The sequence below is a fragment of the Euprymna scolopes genome, chromosome 15 (genome assembly GCF_053919585.1).
Source record: "Euprymna scolopes isolate OS-2025 chromosome 15, ASM5391958v1, whole genome shotgun sequence".
Taxonomy (NCBI): domain Eukaryota; kingdom Metazoa; phylum Mollusca; class Cephalopoda; order Sepiida; family Sepiolidae; genus Euprymna; species Euprymna scolopes.
In genome coordinates, this window is record NC_136496.1 from 13,147,961 (window position 1) to 13,162,427 (window position 14,467).

General features: G+C 33.9%; 1 protein-coding gene across 2 annotated transcripts in view; it reads right to left on the bottom strand.

Moving 5' to 3' along the window:
* LOC145293730 (ciliated left-right organizer metallopeptidase-like) overlaps positions 1-12,841 on the bottom strand; it is a 109,027-nt gene extending 96,186 nt beyond the window's left edge. Inside the window, exon 1 of one of the 2 annotated variants that reach the window (XM_080140181.1) lies at positions 12,480-12,841. The gene's annotated coding sequence lies outside the window, so the exon portion shown is untranslated. Of the gene's footprint in view, positions 1-12,058 lie in introns of both variants that reach the window. The other variant, XM_080140180.1, reaches the window with a different exon arrangement.
* Between the last annotated feature and the right edge of the window lie 1,626 nt (positions 12,842-14,467).

The following is a 14,467-nucleotide window of genomic DNA, read 5'->3' on the forward strand; positions in this document are numbered from 1 at the left end:
AAAACAGTAATGAATTTTCCGAACTCAATATTTTTCAATTTTTAAACTTTAAAAATCTATCAAAATTTTTCTATTCATTCTATTTTTACGATATTTTCAGTGTGAATGTGAAATTTTATGTTCTTTCCAATAAACCGAATATAATATTTTAGACAAACGTTTTTTTTTTAATTCACGCCCCCTCCCATTTTCAAGTTTCTATTAAAAAGTAAATAATTAATTTACTCACCGAAAAGTAAATAATTAATTTACTCACAAATTGAAGAGAAAAGGTCAATAAATAATATATTCAAATTTAAAACAAAAAAAAAAGAACGGTTTTTTTAGAAATTTACCTGTAAAGTCCGAAGTTTAAAACCTTTTAAAAAAAAAAAAAAACACGTTTGTTTTGTGTTTTTTTTTTTAATGAAACCTTGGTCCTTGCTCCTTTAATTGAAAAAAAAACAAATTAGGGCTTGAATTAGATTTTTCGAGGAGTTATAAGCTTGGAAAGATGGGGTGGAATTATTCACTATTTTCACGAAATTTCTGACACACCTAGCGCTGCTCTGCGACTTTTAGTTATGGAAAAGTTTGAAAATGTGGAAACAGACGGACAGAGACATATAGTCTTTTATATATTAGACTAGCTCGGGTGCCTGGCGTTGCCCAGGTGTTTGGAGGTGTGTGTTGAGCAAAAAACAAAAAAAGTTGTAGTAGACAGGCAGATTCGAACCCGTGACGCAAAGGTGGAAAAGAAAGTGCAAGAAAACCTGATGTCTTACCCCTACTCCATGATGCAACTGGAAGTTTGGAATGTTGAAATTAGTAAAGTCATTCCAACCGATACAATGACTTGCAAAAATGGCAACTCAAAAAATCGGCCCCTCCTAGAAAACTGCCCAGTTGAGGGTGAAGAATTAATGTTTTTAGCCAATTTTTCGATATTTGTTTTCTGAAGGGCTGAGCTTCAAAACGATACCGATCTCATGAGAATCCATCGCCTCTGTCAAAAGTTTTAGGCAAATACACATACATACAAACATACATACATACATAAATTTAAACAGACAGGTGAGATTTATATTATGGATTATTGAATTTTCCTCCGAGACAAAATCTGGGAATTTAAACTCGGTTCGACAGATTGGTAGATTCTTAGATCCATCATCTCAAAGACAAAAACTGATGCAAAACTTGCACTCTACATCATCTTTCAAATCAGTCATTTGTCTCTGCTTGTTGATGCTGATCCTAATGCTCTATGAGTCATTATTGGAAATATCACCTGATTGAGATACAATTCTTGTGTGGAGAAAAACATTTTTTAAGTACATAGTGATCCAATGGACAACCCCCCCCCATCCCACTCAAAGAGTAAGGAAGTGATAAAAAAAAGAAAAAATAATAATAAGAGTAAATAAGTTTATCAGCAGAACAAAAGGATAGGAAGTGAGGTTAGTAGGAAGACAATTAGGAGGAAGTTGTTCACCAAGGCACACAAAGGAAAGCTAAAATAGGAATTGTTAATCAAGGTGTGGCGGTGATTGGGAAAAAGGACCGGACATAGAGGTCAATAAACTTAAAGCTAGTTCTGTGACAATTTAAGAGTGGCAGTGTGTTTTGCGATAGTTGACAACAGTTTACAGAGAGTCTGGAGTTGAGGTGAATATATTTAGAGCTAGTTTTGCGACAGTTAGTTTAAGATAGTTAGAGACGGTTTATGGACAGTCTTGAGTTTGCAACAGTTGAGGACAATTTCCAGTTTGGGACAGTTGATGGCAGGTTGCAACTTGGACCAGATAAAGAGATCTTTAGAAGGCCGAGATGAAGTGACATCAACTGATGACAAGGAGCCTCAACTGGTGACCAAGATGTGCACGTTAGCGTTTAGAGAGTCGTCACACACGCCACCAAAACTCGACTGATCTCTACAGAACGTGTTGAGTCTTTTCTTGTGAGTTTTTTCTTGTTTTATTATTGGAATTCTTTGAGATGAGTCATTTGGATACTTATTTACAGACTGTTATTCTCATCTCCATCGTTGTTGTTTCATGATGTTTCGGCCTACTAGTCCTCTAGCCTTCATCAGATGATTAACCGCGGTCGGATAGGAATGCTGAGTTTCTTTAACTGTGTCCTCAGTAATTACTGCCTTCCATAGTTGTCGCCACCTCACCATGTTTTGACCAACTAATCATCTAGCCTGTTTTGGGTAGGATTGAAACTGCTATCTTCAGACAATGCTCATCTTGAACCATAGAGATTCAATGTCTCTATCCACTGTGCCACAGACCCCAAAGGGCAAAACGTGGAGAGATGACAACAACTATGGAAGGCAGTAATTACTGATGATACAGTTAAAGAGACTCGGCATTCCTAGCCCGTCGTGTTTAACCACCTGACGAAGGGAAGATGAATAGTTGGCCGAAACATCGTGAAACAACAATTATGAAGATGAGAATAACAGTCCGCAAATAAATAGTTTTCTCCTGTGAGCTACTGTGTTCGTCCCCCTCGGCAGTCGCAAATGTGAGAGACAGCATGGACAATATAGATGAAAACAGGGCTCTACAGACAAATTTATCTTTAGTTGACCTTTAACAACTAAATATTTTTGCTTACTAGCCAAATAAAAAAGTTACTAGCCAATACCCACATGATTTTTAGAATATGACATCTTCATTCTGTGATGAGTATATACATCATAAAGATTTTTCTGTGTTTTTTTTTTTTATGTAATTCTAAATATACAGCAAATTTTATGTTGATACTTGAAAGTCTAAACATGCTAATTTCTTCAGATATTTTTTTAAACAGCCTTCCTTAAAAAAAAAAAAAAACGAGTACATTGTTCTATTAAACTTTCATTGCTTAAATAATTTAACTTTGTTCGTTTTATTAAAAAAAAAAGTTGGAAAGATATTTTTCACTCAGTAGTGAGTTTTGGAAGATTGTCAGTGAAAGAAATACAATAGTCAAAAGATTAGCGTTTTTTATATACAGTGTAAACCGGATATAAGAAACCCGAACATAAGAAAAAACATGAGAGTTTTTTATGCTCCCAAATTAGAGCCTGTGTTAATGAACAGTGTAACCCTGATATAAGAGAGCCGTCGGGACCAGGGAAGAAGTATATATGCGTTATGATAGAGGTAGAACAGAATAAATTATCTATCTATCGATCTAGCTATCTGTCCATCTCAATTTATCTATCTAACTGGAGAGATAGATATGATGAATATTTATAAAACCTGTCAAAATATAACAAAGCTAGATCATAGACAAGTTTACTGGAAGGTTCGGTCAGCTGATCGGATCTATGTGCAAGTCATGTGATCAGGTTAGCTGATGATCAGGGAGTTGGAACTTGGAATTGAAGCAGAGCTGTTGGGCTTTACGGTTGTCTCTACTCCCCTCTTGGAAGGGAGTGACATGTCTCTCAATGTAGACTGTTAAGAACACAAGCAAAGAAACTCACTTTCTATTCTTCTGAGCAACATCCTGGTCATGGCACCAAAATGAGCCATATTATATAATGGTGTACAAAAAACAGCACCAAAATGCGTCATGTGACGTAAAAAAACACAAAACGTATACACTAGTTTACATGGGTGCTGGTCATGTTAGATAACGTAACTAGACCCATTTTGGTGCCGTTTGTGGTACACCATTATATAACATATGGACTGGTTTCTTCCATGCAAAGTAACCACTTTTTAAGTCGCCTGGCAAGGACTTGTGATGTTAACTCACCATCTGTCCGAATACATTAGCATGTTTAGTGTAAATTTGTTTATATCAATAAAAAATATATCTTGCTCTTTTTTTATTGAGCACTCTTAATAACCTTGTTTAAATTCATTAGTTGTAAGTTTTGAATACCTAAAACCTTGAATATATATATTTATATTCTTTTTTTTTACACAGTGGTCACCACTTATCAAGGCCCGGAAGCCACTCAGGGATAAGGGTTATTGCAAGTACATTACGTTAGTGTGGAGATTTGATGAAGTGTTTACTTAAGGGGGCGGTTCATTAGGAATTTGCTAACGTTGGACTTGAACACATCCAAGTTGTAGTCCGGTGGGAAGCAGGCAGACGTAACAGAGTTCCACAGGCGTTCAGTTCTAAGAAAGAAGCTTTGTTCATGGAATCCACGTTTTGATTTAGGCACAGATAAAGAGTGGGGGAAATTTTTCACAGTGGATTCGGCTAGACGGGTGTTTTTCGTAAAAGATTGGCGAGGGGGGGACCAGAGATTGGAGTTCAGACAAGCACCTGCCATGGAAATAATGATAAAACAAGGATAGGCTCGCAACGGGAGAGAGGTTGCAGGGTAGAGAAAAGGGCATCCCCCACTAAGCCACGAAGTCTATTTTGTACTCTGTCAAGGCAGGATAGGCTGTTTTTAGCAGCTCCTGCCCAGATATGGCAACAGTATTCCATCCTTGGACATACTTGGCTTTTATATAGATAGAGAATTGCATCCATAGTGAGATATCTTCTGGAGCGGTAGAAGGATCCCACCATCTTTCCAGCGACCTTGGCAACAGACTTGATGTACGTGTTCCATTTCAGATCAGGAGTAAAGGTCAAACCCAGAAGCTTGTCAAAACACGAGGCCTCTCCCAGACGAGAGCCATCCATCCCAATTGATGCCAGATGGGGATCAGAGTGTTGATGATTATTTGGCTTCAAACGTGTTCAATACGTATCTTAATTTATTTTCAAATTTCACTCAACGCTTCTGATGGATATAAACAAAAAAACTACCCAGATTTTCAAACCGCACGACCATGCGTTACTATCCGACTACATAAAAACCCGCAGCTAACATCACGTGAACTTAATTAATTGAACATTCTTCCACTCAACATCATGGCGAAGAAAAATAAATATAGATTGAAAAAGGAGTATATCTCCAAAATATATTTCTTAAAAAAAAACACAAATAAACACTCCTTTATTTTATAAAAAAATTTGCGTTGCAGTTATTTGACTTCAAACATGTTCAATACGTATCTAATTATATATATATATATATATATATATATATATATATATATATATATATATATATATATATAGACTAGCAGTTCAGCTCGGGCCGTATGTACTGTTCATAACTTTATGTGCATATGTATATATATATATTAAATAGTTTAACTCATGTCCAGATAATCTACATTTAAACTTGCAAGTGTTTAGACCCAAAATTGGCAGAGGAGTTTTATAAAGTCTGCAAAGATCAAGTCTTTCAACTTTGACCTCTTGGCAGCTAAATTTTCGCCCAAAAACTAATTAAAAAGCTTGCTGCATATCTGAATACCCTTTATGTAAAATTTCAAATGTTTAGATCCAAAATTGGCTGAATAGTTTGCTAGAGACCACAAAGGTCAAATCTATTGAATTTTGACCCCTTGGCAGCAAAATTATCGGCCAAAAACCGATTAAAAAGTTTGCCCTATGTCTGAATACAATTAATGTAAAATTCCCAATGTTTAGACCAAAACTTGGCTGAGTAGTTTGGTAGAGACTGCAGAGGTCAATTTTTAACTTTGACTCCAATTTTGACCCCATAACCTTTATTGTTTTGGGCTCAAATCAAATTAAAAAGTTTGATCCATGTGCAAGTAACCTACATCTAAAATTTCAAGTGTTTGGACACAAAATTGGCGGAGAAGTTTTGTAGAGTTTTCAAAAGGTCAAATCATTGAACTTTGACCCCTTGACAGCCAAATTGCTGGCTGAAAACTGATTAAAAAGATTTTCCTAAATCTCAATACCCCTTATGTCAAATCTCGAGTCTTTAGACCAAACATTGACCGAGTTATTCGGTAGGAAAGTGTACATACACAGACACACACACACAGAAAAAAAGAAACCTACATACACCTGAAATTATCCTGTACCTCTATAAGGCCATCAATAGCCCATGTATGGAGTACTGTTGTAACATTTGGTCTTGTGCATTTGATACTAGTCTCTCACTTCGTGACAGGGTTCAAAAGGGAGTCGCCAACCTGATAGGTCCTGAACTATCATCTAAGCTTCAGCCTCTGTCCCATCGACAAAATGTGTCACCCCTCTACTTGTTCTATAAGTATTTTAATGGGGAATGCTCAAACGAACTTCAAGCACTTGTACCTCTTCGATGTAAATACCCCGACAAACCCGACAAGCAGCTAAATCCCACCCCTTCACAATAGAGATCCTAGGTGTAAGAAAGCCTTCTAGTCCAATAGTTTCTTCCCCAGAACTGCTACTTTGGATTTCCTTTCCGGGATTCTGCTTCCCAACTGTACTGACATGCAGAAGTTCAAGTGTAATGTGAACAGACATCTTGCTGCCCATCTCCCTTCATAATATCCCTGCAACTTATGTACCCGATAGTAGCCCCCTACTTCAAAGTGGCACTGTACCTTGTTTGGGGTGAAAATTGAATAAAAAAATATTCAAGATGGCGTCTGATTCTCTCTTTAACACGGTAAGTGTGGGAAAAGATGTTATAAATAAAAAACCGGATAAAATACGGTTAAAAATTCGCTCAATATATGTTACCGTGATATAGGTTGACATATATTCGGCGGGTTTTTAATAGTATTTTGTATAGTTTTTTATTTATAACACCTTTTTCCAAACTTACGGTGTTAAAGAGGATGTGAGACGCCATCTTGAATTTTCGAATACATCGGTAAACACTGTATGTTTTTCGAGCTGAATAAATATGTTACATTGAATAAAAACACAAAAAATATATCCAGTTTGGCAGAAAAGTAACTTATCTTGCCTTTGATAATATTTATTTGTTATATATTTGTTTTTTGACAACTTTTTCAAATCTATGTGTACAGTAATACAAACCCAATATTTTTTTAAAGCCGTTGTTAACATGGGGAGATGGGGGGGTATACTACGTTTGGAGCAGGTAGTAATTAGTTATTTCCGGAAATAATCGTTATCTAGTTCATTTTTTTTATTTGTTATTAAGTTAATTTGTTATAAAGCTTTTTCCGTTTTGGCGCCCCTATTATCCCAAAGAACCAGCTATGTAAACACTTTGCAATATTTTTCAATAATTATTTTAAAAAAAGATTCTTTACAATCAATTTTTATTTAAAATTAAGAAATTATTTTCTAAAATATTTTGTTTATATATGTTTACATTTTGTTTCTAAGTAAAGTTAAGAAATTAATTTTAAAAATATTGTTTATATTTATCTCCATTCAAAAGGGTAACTTTTCGGGAGCTTCACCGGTTGTTAACCTAAATTTTCCGAATGTCAAAACGAGGCTCGTCTGCGGGACCTACTTATCTCAGCTTCACCTTTATTTCATGCTTCGGTCATAGTTTAAAAGATTGATTTCGCCCTCTGATTCTGGCGACAGGTGTCCGAAAAAAAAAATGGCGTCTCCATTTTCGGCGATAAACTGTAGTAGTACCATTAACAAAAAAAAGATTCATTATTTTCACTTCGTATCGTCCGGCTTGGTTGGTTCTCCTACATGAGGGATGGAGCAGCATTCAGCAATGCTGCTCCATTGGAGCAGCAAGGATGAAGGGAGGGGGGATGGATCGGTCGAATGCTATTTTAAGTACAAGTTCGTTTAAATAAGTAATCACTGTTTGACAGAAAATTAATTGGTACTTGTACAGTTTAATCAAGACATTAAAAAATGAAAATATCGAAAAATGTTTAAATTGTACGTATCCGTTATGTAATTAAGTTCTCCGAAAAAAAATTTCACTTAATTTCATCAAGTAGATTTTTTTTTTTTTTTTTTTTTTTTTTTTTTTTTTTTACAGCGAAAAAACAATTTGTTATGATACCAAGCAAAAGGTTCGATTTTTAGGAAGAAAAGCTAGTATTAAAGATGGGAAGGAAGTGTCGGCGCTTTAACTGGAGTTATCTCCCGTGGCGTTCCTAAACTTCAAACAAAAATTAAGACAAAATTCAAGATGTCTGCCTTCAACGTGCTGTCATAAAAACATGTTTTCCGCTGTAAAAAAAAATAAAAAAAAAACTACTTGATAAAATTAAGTGAAAATTTTTTTCAGTTCAAAACGGATACGTAAAATATAACCTTTTTTTTCGATATTTTCATTTTTTTAATGTCTTGATTAAACTGTACACGTACCGCAAAGGCAATATAAGTGACTTTTCTACCTAACTGGATATGTTTTTAGTGTTTTTATTTAATGTAGTATGTTTTGTTTTTTTTGCTTTGTTTTTTTTTTTTTTTTTAATTTTAAGTATTATAAATTTCACTAACATGCTGGAGAAATGTTTCATAATTTTCCATCCCGTTGTCAATTTTCATATCGTACGCCTCCTGATCCAAATCCATTGCTTAATGCTTCGTCAACATGGGACTATTTCATATCTCCCGAAGACACTTCCGCATTTAGAAAAAAAAAAAAAAAAAAAAAATGGGTGACCGATTTACCAGAACGTTGTAACTAAAAAGTTAGCAACCCTTTCAAATGTCGAATTTTTTTTTTTTTTTTTTCATAATCTGGTTAGTGTCCAATCAATAATAATCCAGTGAAAAAATTTCAAAAAAACCTATCAGTATAGAAATTACGCATGAGAGTGATGGTTGTACAACTCCGCCGGTTCGATTTTTAGTGAGATTTTTTTCTCAGAAAAGCTAGTATTAAATATAGGAAGGGAGAGTCGGCGCTTTAAACCGAGTTATCTCACCGTGGCGTGTTAAAAAAATTCAAAGATGGCTACCTTCAACGCGCTGTCATAAAAACGTGTTTTTTCGCTGTATAAAAAAAAACTACTCTATCAAATTAAGTGATTTTTTTTCCAGAGATCTTCAGTCCAAAACGCATACGTACAATATAACCTTTTTTTCCGATATTTTCATTTTTAATGTCTTGATTAAAATGTACAAGTACTGCCTTTGATAACATTTATTTGTTTTTTGACAACTTTTCGAATCTATGTGCACAATAATACAAACCCCAAGATTTAAATAAGTTTTTAAAAATAAATAAATTCGAAACTTTATTTTCATAAAAAACAATTAAAAAAAAAAAAGTCATGTTCATTCTATCCTTTTTTTTTTCTTTAAGAAACAAAATATTTCTGACTTACAAATGCGATCGGCTCATGTCATTTTTATTTTCCATGGTTTTGATATACACGCGTTTTTATTGGTTACAAAATGGGTGACTGATTTACCAGAACGTTATAACTAAAGAGTGAGCATACCTTTCAAATGTCGAAATAATGACTTTTTTTTTTCATTTTATATATATATATATATATTATATATATATATATATATATATATATAATCTGGTTAATTAGTGTCCAATCAATAATAATCCAGTGAAAAAATTTAAAAAAAAAAAAAACTCTCAGTACACAAATTACACAGGTGGGTGATGATTGTACAACACCGCCCCCCCCCCTCTTTTTTTTCAGAGAACTTCATCCCATAACGGATACGTACAATATAACCTTTTTCCGATATTTTTATTTTTTGATGCCTTGATTAAACTGTACAAGTACGTATTTATTAATTAATAATTAAAATCATTATTGCACCCGTTTTTCTGAAATTGCATTGTCTCCCCCTGATGTGCGCTCTTTAAACTGAAACCCAAAAAGATCTCCCGTGACAATAATGCACAAATGTGCAAAAAAACAAAAAAAGTATCTACTTAATTTTTATGTTTACTTCATCGAAAATTAATTATTAATGAAAATAGGGGTCTTCTGCAGAATTGGGACGAGATTTTGTAGTCGATAAATGTTTTGAAACAATAGTTTCATTTAACTTATTTTTTTTTATTGCCAATTCTAATAAATTACAATGATAGTTTCCATTTTATGCAATCGATATTATTGAATTATTAAAAAAAAAAAAAAAAAAAAAAAAAAAAAAAACTTTAATCGTGTTAGCAGGTGAAAATTTGCCGCTATTTTGTTTAAATCAAAACGGAAAATTACCTCCGTTTTGAACTCTTCTGCGTCTTACGATCGTTTTCATCAAATCCTATTTTTTATTTTCTTTAATAATTTTCTACCTTATCGATTTTCGTAATTTTTAGATATAATCATCTTAAAAATACGAGGAATTCGTAGATACGATTGTTTTCATGTGGAATTCAGTATTACGATTTCTGAAATATCGTCCCAATAGTGTAGAAGCGCCGAAAATAGTTTTCGAAGAAATTTCAATTTTATCCATGAATAAACAGCATAAAGTCAGGGGAAGTAACTTATGTCAGTCAATCTTGTTATAATCAATGGCGGATATCACAATCTATGGATTCGTCAAAATATATGTTTTAATAATGTAGTAATGTTTAGTTTAATTGCGACATGACAATTAAGTAAATACTGTTTTATTTCTGATGAAAATTCAATATCTTGGATTTCGCTCTTTTAACGAAGAAGCACTCAAATAAATATACAAAAAATAACTATTACCAAAGGCAAGATTAAGTTCGGTTGAGTAGAGTAAGTTATCTTGTTGGTAACATTTGTTGTATGCATATATATATATTTTATCCTTTTTTTCATCTGTTAGCTTTTCTGTTAAATCTGCTCAAGTTCTGTAAAACTATGGATATGTTTTACTTTTATTATCTTTGATAACATTTTGTTGTATATTCGATTTTTTGGTACTATGCACTATGCAGTAGTATTGCAGTAGTGATCCGTGCTGAAATAATAACGTTATTATTTAAAAAAAAAAAAAAAAAAAAAGTTATTCTTAACATGGGGAGGGGAGGGTGTTTTGTACCTATTCTGTACAATACAATCTTACAATTGAATAAAAAAAAATAAAAAAAAAAACATAAAACTTTAATTAAACGTGGAAATACGATTTTAAAAAAACAGCGCGGATCACTCTCTGCATTACCACGGATTTTTTTTTTTTTTTTACCACTTTTTCGAAGAACTGGACAGTAAAACATACCCAAAACTATTATTTACCTAAAATATTTTTTAAGTATTAATCTTTAATTTAAAAAAATACATAAAACGTCAAAATTGATGAAAATGGAATTTGTAAGGTTTGCTAATGCTGCATATTAAGCAAACAAGATACGGTGTTTTTTTTTTTACGACCTGCTGCCCCAGTAGCGTAGTATAAACACCCCCAACCTCCCCATGTTAAGAACGGCTTTCGGAATAAACATCCCCCCCAAACCTGCCCATGTTAGGAATGGCTTTCTAGGTTGAAGTGTTTATTCCGAAAGCTGTTCTTAACATGGGGAAGTTTTTTGGGGGGAGGGGGGGTACTACGCTGGAGCAGGTCGTAAAAAAAGAAAAAAAAAACAAGATACATTTAATATAGATTGTGGGGATGGCGTTGAAAAAAAAAAATGAAAATAATACTTATGCAGAGAAGGTACCGTGCTGAAATAATAACGTTATTCAGAAACCCATTCTTAACATAGGGAAAGAAGTGTTTTGTAACTATTCTGTACTTTCACGTAACAATTTAATAAACGTAAAACTTGAATTTAATTTTAAAATACTATATAAAAAGAATACCACGGTACCTTCTCTCCATAATTTAAATAAGGGTGGACCAAGAGAATCACAGCAAAATTGACAATTCAATCATATTAACTTGCATTGCAATAAACGGTGGTCGACCTAACTATTTATTAATTTATTAAGTCGGTTCTTATAATTTTTTTTGGACATAATTTAAAAATGATGAGATTTCGTGGTTAAAACGAGAAAAATGACAAAAACCATATTCTTTTTCCTCGATATTATCGTCGACAATTCTTTGTGAAGAAGAAACTGATGATCGACCTGCACCGCCGGACGGGCACTAAATTCAATAATTACGATAGACAGATAAAAGTTAGTTTAAGTAAATTTCTTGAAAACAAACGATTGTGAATAAAATAAAATGGATGCATGTGGAAAATAGTGAATTTTAAATAAAATAAACATTTGAAAATAGAATACAAAGAAAGGAAAAGCAGATATGCAAAAATACGTTTCAGTTTTTTTTAGAGTTTTTTTTTCTTATATATATATATATATATATATATATATATATATATATATTATTTCTAGTAATTACTTACCTTTTTTTAGCCCGAAAAGAAGATCATGGGATGATGACTAACGTGAAAATTTAAAATCCTCCTGGAGTTATTATTATTTTTTTTTTTTTGTTCGTATTATCTTATGTCGCCTTTTATTTTAATAATAATAATAATAATAATAATAATAATAATAATAACACGTTCTTTCTTAAAAAGAGCAAAAGAAACGGGAAACCAGTTGTTTGTTTTTATCGTGGCGCGTGTTTGTAGATACCAGACCACTACCAGTACCACAAAATAAAAAAAATATAATAATTCCAAGTTAATTTTATTTTTCCAGACCACCAATCAAAATAAATAAATAGAGAGAGAAGAGCTAGGCGTCGCAATAAAGATAAATAGAAAAAGGGTACAACTTTTTTTTCCTTTTAAGAAAGAAAGCAATACAAAGGGGTCTGACCTGACCACTCCTCATCCGGGTTAAATAAGTTCAAAACGAAATGGACGGGGCACCTGCTTTTGTTTAGGATGGATGGATATATATACACATGAATAATTTAGCCGGGCAAAATCTTTCGAGTTCGAAACACGTTCCTGTGTAGCTCACTTGTCATAAGTATATTTCTATACTTCTACTAGGCTCTACTCACGCATAGAGCACTGTTGAAGCAAAATATATATACATACGTAATACATTATGGTCTAATGTATTACTAATTACTAATGAAAAGACATGGATGGATGAATGTAAAGTTCTGGACCAGGACAGGTCCGATCCTCCCCCTGCGAGAAACTGTTTTTAATGTTAAAATGAGTGTTTATGCGGCTAATACTACTACTACTACTTCTAATAATAATATGTGTAAAAACTAATAGGAGTGCTCTCCTCCAACTCCCTAATCTTTTCTTCCTTTTCCCTCTCCTCGCTTTATTTTTATGTCCCAGAAAAAGAAAAAAGGAAATAATGTGATCAAATCCCTTTCAAACTCCCCCCCCCCCGTTCCCTTGTTTAGTTACGCGTTGGGTCGGATGGAAAAGAGAGAGAGAGAGAGAGAGAGAGAGAGAGGGGGAGGGTCGGTTGCTCTGGTTAAGGGTCCGATAGGGAAATGGTAGTCATAGTAGTAATCGGTTTGTGTGTCGAGAAAGGGAGAAGAAGGAAAGAGATATAGAAAGGGAGACAGAGAGAGAGAGACAGAGGGGACTGTTTACAGGCTTTTAGAGATGCAGTTGTTAATAGTAGGTCTATATGTGTGTGTGAGAGAGTGTAGAGAGTGTGTGAGAGAGAAAGAGATGGAGAGAGCGGGGTTGGGGACTTTGGTAGACCGAGGAAGGAGTGAAGGAAGGGAGATAGAGATAAGAGAAGGAAGAAAAGGAATAATTTGATTGTATTGAAACTAGTGAACGATGATGATGCTGGGATTGACAGTGATGATGATTCGTGTTATTTTGGTTAGAAATGATGAAGAAAGAAAATAGACGCAAAGGAGAAAACCACACACACACACACACATGCGCGCGTACGTGTGTGTATTACGGCAGGAAACGTTCATTTAGACATGTATTAGTTAAAAACCGCACAACAAATAAATATCAGTCTAGACCAAGGGTGTTCAAACTTTTCGAATAGGAGGCCATATTGCTGAATTTTTAGAGCTACGCGGGCCAAAATAAATAAAATGACTTGAACATGTTTTATACTGTTTTGCTTATTAGTTTAGCTTTTTAGTGAAACCGGTTCTCCAAAAGCTCATTCTTTTAATCATTTTATGAACGAAAAAAAAAAAAAAAAAAAAAAAATCAAAAAAGAACATCACAATATTTTCACACATTTTCATAAAAAAAAAAAAAAAAAGTATCCTAAATATTGTTGTTTAACATAAGACCTCCCTCCGCAGGCGCAGGCCAAATTACAGACTGGCGGGTGTCAGGCCGGATCTGGCCCCCGGACTGTAGTTTGGATACCCCTGCTAGACAAAACTTCCCGACAACCAGCAAACTCCCACCACTTCTCTATGGAGATCACTAGATGCTAGAAAGCTTTCTATTCTAATCGTTTCTTCATTCAAACGCCTACACTTTGGAATTCCCTCCCCGTCTCTTGCTTTTCTGCTTGTACTAACATGCAGAAATTTAAATGTAATGTCAACAAACGTCTTGCTACTCAACTCCCTACTTAGAGTGCCCCTGTGGGCATGGTCCCACATAGTAGCTCCTTATGTCCACGTGGCGACATGCCTTGCTTGGGGTGAATAAGAATGAAAAATTACACACACACACACACACACACACACACACATATATATATATATATATATATATATATATATATATATATATAATTTTATTATTAGTACCAGCAATCAAAAATTAAGTTTAAAACAAAAACTAAAACAATTAAAAGAATTAGTTTTGGAACCAGAAATTCATTGACATTTTTCCGATTCCGAT